Source organism: Pholcus phalangioides, unplaced genomic scaffold, assembly GCF_987345545.1.
Source record: "Pholcus phalangioides strain wild (caught in Gottingen) unplaced genomic scaffold, Ppha-v1.0 ptg000015l_1, whole genome shotgun sequence".
NCBI lineage: Eukaryota > Metazoa > Arthropoda > Arachnida > Araneae > Pholcidae > Pholcus > Pholcus phalangioides.
This window is the reverse complement of record NW_028301608.1, coordinates 105075061-105081084: the sequence shown is the minus strand read 5'-3', so window position 1 is coordinate 105081084 and position 6024 is coordinate 105075061.

Sequence of the window (6024 nt, the reverse complement as noted above, 5' to 3'; positions counted from 1 at the left end):
ATATATGTAAACCACACACATATAGGTTATGGCTGTATATATATACATAGTGGTCTTAATATGTGAAAATATTTTTTAAGCATTCAGTTACTTTTTTTTATTGAGATACTCGATTGATGTCTATATTTAAAGATAATTAAAGGGGTGCTTTTTTTTCGTGACCTTGTATATTTTTTTATTCTGAGATCCTAGATTGTATGCATGTTTGAAAATATATTCAATTTAGTTTAGTCGTTTGACTAATTGTTTTATACAGTTGAATCTAAATGTTTCAAAGCCCTAACCTAAAAATGTTTGACATATCTTAGCTTGGAATTATGGTGTTGGTTGACTTCTCCACTTTGAAATTTTCTGGTCTTTATAGCTTGAGCTGCATAAAATTATAGTCTTCTGCCATAATAAATGCCATTTAATAAGACTAGACATGTATGCTCAATTATTCTTAAGTGTTATTATTCATCTAACGATGATATTTGTTCATTGTTACCAGTAGTGTTTCCCATTGAACTCTTGTTTTTTATATTCTAATGATCTTACTTGATGTGGCTTCAAAAAAGAGAGGGAGGGGAGAGAAATAAATCGAATTACAGTGGTACCCCCCAAGTTTTTTTCAATCTTGAAAAATTCACATCTATGAGCAAACTTTTCAATTTAAAACAATGTAGATCCCTTCAGTTCTCTCCAAATCTTTGCAGTATCAATACTTGTACAGTGATACCTCAGATAATAAAAATAATTGGTTCCGTAATCCAAAAATAATTTAATTTGTTCTAATTTGCTGCCTAAAATTTAAAGGTAAGTTTTTTTAAAACACCAAGGAGTGCTATAAAAAGGATAAAAAAAAACACCATAAAGGAAGAGTTATGAAATTGAATAAATGATTTTTGAATCATTTATCAACCACATTGAATAAATTTATAGGAAGATGAAAGATGCTGTAGATTTTTATTTTACACTACGTGCATAACCGACACCAGCTTTAGTCTTAAAGTTAGTGTAGACACAACCATTAGGGTTAATAGGACCATGAGTTAATAGGTGTCCCCATTCTTTTGTGATTTGGTCATTTTTTTTCTGCATCTGATGTATGCAGATAGTAAAGGAAAGCTCCTAGACTTAGTATAGATGTAACTAAATGACATAACTGTAAAGCTCCTGTTCAGACTTACTATGAGTCTTGCACTGAAAGGACATGTGCTCTAAAAGCATAATCTCCTTTTATTTTTAATGCATTTTCTATTCAAATCTTTCATTTTACATGAATAGCTGAGGCAGAAAAATCATGACAAAAATATCTGTTAGCCGAAAAATTCTTAAGCCGAGGTTTTTCACTGTACAAGAATATGTTTATCTATGCAAAATACAAGTAATTTTGCTTACAAGACAAATACAGTGTACAATAGCACTTTCAGGCCACTTTTGGATTTTTCTAAATGTTTTTGCAGTTTTGATACTCAATTATGCATTAAAAACATTAATATCGGCAAGTCTTTAACAAATTTTAATTTTTTTTTAATTTTGTGAAGAAATAATTAAATTTTTTCAATTTTTTTTCTGCCAAGATATGTGATATGGGGTATATTCATCTTCACATAAAATTTTTTTGTAGAATTTTATTGCTAAATTTTACTTAATAAATCACATTTTTCTCGAAGGCACTTTTTTTTGGAAGTCATCTTAGAAACACTCTGAAAGTTCAACTTTTAAGTGCTGCCCTCTAATGAAAGCCTTCAAAGTTCATATTCACCATATTTCTAACTCAAAACTTACAAAATCCTTTAGATCAGGGCTTAACTTCCTGAGGTCGAAAGAAAGAAGAAAAAATTACACAGTGTGGGAAAGCAACTCCACACATTAGTGGCATTTGGAGTCTAAAAGGGGTATAGTCCGGTAACGCTTTCTACTTATTCAAAGTGCTCATGCTTAATTGAATGAGCTTCTTCATGCTTGTAAACTGGGAAATATTTTTTTCATGCAAGTCGAAGTAATCTCGATAAATATTATTTAATCATACCTTTTGTTACTTGTATGTTGAGGCATTCATAACTTGAAGTACCACTGTAATTGCATATTTCTAGCAGTCCTATGGACATCTGGAAAGATATAGGTGTATGTGCAAAATCTCAATGTATCTATGGTTTTGAAAATGTTCATTATTGATTCACAGACCACTGCTGTGAGATTATACAAGCTAACTATCAAAAGTTCATTTAGTAAGCTCTATCAAAGCTATTTCTTTTTTAACGATACCATCTCTTGTAATTGATTCATTCGACTGTCTTCAAAACAATGTTCACCTTTTCATAAATGTTAGACATATTCATAAATGTTAGATTAAATATTTATGATTTTTATATTTATTTTAGATTTAATTGGAAACATGTCAGAAGTCTATTACTCTTTTTCCTTAATTCCTTTCATTTATTTCAGATTAGACTATCACTTATATTTAAGCAAATAAAATTCAATGGAACTTTGATAATGTAAGATGATATAAGTAATCACCAGTTTTTATAACGGTATGATAATTGAAATATCTCTGTTTATCCCCCCCCCCCTCCCCTCTTTCCATCTGAGTTACTAGTAGCGATCAATAAATTTTTTATAGATCTTGTACGTGTTAATGTAATATGGTTTGTTCTCCCGTATTCCTCATTATATATGAAATTATTATGCATAATGACAAATGTTTTGTTTGGATCACTTTATATTCTAATGTATGTTATATTGTAATTGTAAGAGATGTAATATCCATTCTCGTGCTTTTATTATACGATATTTTATCTGAGTGTGTATATATTGTGCCTAAAAAAATTACAAATTTTTAATGTAATATACTGTTATGTACAATGAATGATAGTTTATGTATATAGCTATATTGTTTGATTTCTTTTTTAATTCATTTTTGTTATCCACGGTGTGATTCCGAATTGTGTGGATAATTTATTTTTATCTAAATATTTCCCAACTGTCAGATAAATTATTATTAATGATGCATTTTTTCTTGATGTCTTGTGACTTGCCAAATCGAGTTTCATCAAATTTTTATGGGAAGTTTTTATTGAAATTGATGGTCTCCAAAAACTAAAAAAAAAAAGTTTTGATTTACTTATTTAAAAATCAAACTTCTTGTAAATTTGTGTTTAATATCGCAATTGTATACCTAGGGCGGTTTTTTTAAATATCTTTGAAGGATGATTATAGTTTGGATTTTATGTTGTCACATGTAACTATAATGTCAGTTGAACTTGATTAATGCGGGAAGTAAGAAACTGTCTAGACTTTTGTTGAAGAATTAGCGTTACCTTTAGTCATAGGGAAAGTAAAAATGCAAAAATTAATGAGTAATGTCATGCACAGCCAAAATGTATTATAAATTGTCATAATTAGTCTATAAGTTGTAAACTCGTGTAATTGTAGTTGTACTTTCTACGTAATTGAGATTTCTGAAAGTTTTTAATGTTAACTTTTTTCCCAAGAAAACTTACTCTCAAAGAGTCAGAAATGTGGAAGCCAAAAAATGGCTATTCTTAGGATCACTTCAACACTTTATCTTCTTTTTGATGGCCCAATCCGAACAGGAAAGGTGAGGTGGGGATCAATTGCACCTCCGGCAAATTAGTGGTTCCTATGCAGAGTCCAAATTTTTCTATTATTTCCATACTATTTGAAGCTAGTTACTTCTGTTTTAGAAGTAGTATTTAGAAAACTGGATTGAGATAAGAAAGGAATTAGAGCAAATGGAAAATTTCTCTCATTTGCTCTCATTGATTTCAATTAATTGTGGAACATAAAGTGATCTTGAAAATCACAGAAAAGTTGTAGGATTCGTACACTGTGTCATATTCTCTTGTCACTGAGTATGAATGCTAGTATTTGATTGAAATATTATCATGTCATGGATACATAATAGCTGAATGTACCCTATCATTAGTTTGAAGTAATATTGTATATTTTTCTTAACAGATTCAAAAAATTCTGATGGAAGCATCTATATATAATGTGAATTTACAATAATTTTATTCACTATTGGAACATATTATTTTACATATTGGATTTTTGGAGGCCATCAACACAGAAATCAATGTCAAAATTTTTCTCTCAATTGATGTGCTTGTAATAATGGTAGATGTCTTTACTTGATTCCGTGTACATCTACAATAATAGACAAGATTTCACGTGAAGAGAAATGAAATCTTTCCTGGTCTCAATCCCATCTTCATTCACTGTGTCTTAATGAGCCAGCCAACAGGGTCTAAATTCAGAGGCTTCAAAATTACCAATTCTAACATTCTAGCAGTACCTATTCTAACTCTGATTAGTAAATTAAAACAAAACTGTTATAAATTGTCAGGTACCTAGGTATTCAACGATAAGAAGTTAATTCTGTAAAACTCAATAAAAAGGTTAACAAATTTTTTTTTTCTTTTTTAATCTATAACTTTTTTATTAATGCTGTTTCAGTTTGTCATGTTAATGAATATTATTTTATATTTATATGATTTTTACTGTATTGCACTTGAAACTGACGACATTTTGCTTACATCATCACTGCTTAAGTCATTTCCCAAGAACTTGAGCGATGACTCATCAGAGTTTTACTGTATATATAATGTCTCAAGGTAGCCTCTGAACTCGTTAAGACAACTGTCTCTTGTCTCTATTCAAGCAAGTATTTGAACTCTCGTAACTGAATCGAACCGAATTACAGTTGCATGATGTTCATATATTAAAGTATATGTTATTATTGTCAAATATTTATGTTTTAAACAGACATTATGAATTGTGGAATTCTTCCTTAATAATCAGATCTTGTGATTTTGTAAGGGTAGGGTTCATAGGGTTCAAATATTTGCTTATATCTTAAGTTTTTTGATGTGAAATTTCTTATCTTATTTTTTTTAATTTTATATTTAACAGTAAATATATGAACCTTTGTATCAATTATGATCAAAATCATTCACATTATTTTTCCCATTAGTTATAATGGTTATTTAGAAACATTGGATACTTTTCAAGTTGAAAATTAGTCTTCTAGCGAGAAATTTGTACTAAGACTAAATAGCTGTCTGAAACTTTTGGTTTTTTTAAGAATTCGCTGATATGATTTTGATCAACATTCATATGATGTCTTGTGAAATTAAAAAATTTGAGGTTCATATATAAATTACATTGTTGCCGAATATCAGTATTTTTCCTTTCCCATCAGTTTGATCTGTTAAATTATCGTCTCACTGGTGACTCGTGCCTCAATATGTATTTTACACGTATAGCTGTATGAGTGTGTTGTGTGCGTGTCTATTGTGGGAAAAAAACTACAAGTAATGTATCTTATCTACATGAAACTAACTGTGTTATGTAGAGAAATGTTGGATAAAAAGTAATGGCATATCTATTTGCTTTAATTTTATTGCCTGTCGAGTATATTTGGGTTTCCTATAGGTGGATGGATGATGGAATTTGTGTGAATGAGCGAGAGAAAAAGGTGCATGCTTGGTAACATCCGGAAGTAAAAATATTGTGAGATAATATTAATTTTAATCTTATAAATATAGGTGAAAATATTTTTACTTACATCAGTTTTATGAAAGTATTTGAGAATAATCTGGATGTCTTAAAATTATGTAATGTATTTTTACTCTGTAAATCTCATTTATGTCTATTGCTTACTGAAAATTTGGATTCTTGAAATTTTGTTTCCGGCTTTCTCTCTATATATTCTGAATTTTCATTAGTTCTGAAATAATTTCGTTTATCAATTCAGAAATAATGTCTTCCATTCATTCTTGAATTTTATTAATTTGGAAATAGTTTGCCATTAATTTTGAAACAATAGGGGCTGACATTGAACAAAAATCGAAAAAATATTTTTTCGCTTAAAAGAGTCGAGGTTCCTAGGCCAACAGCGCTGAAAAGAGTAAGTTCATAGACGATGTAGTTTAGTTCCAGTTGATGTCAAAAGATGGGGCAGGTGGTAACTCAATGGGCCGTGGCTTTGAAAAGGTTTTTTGCTTCCATATACTG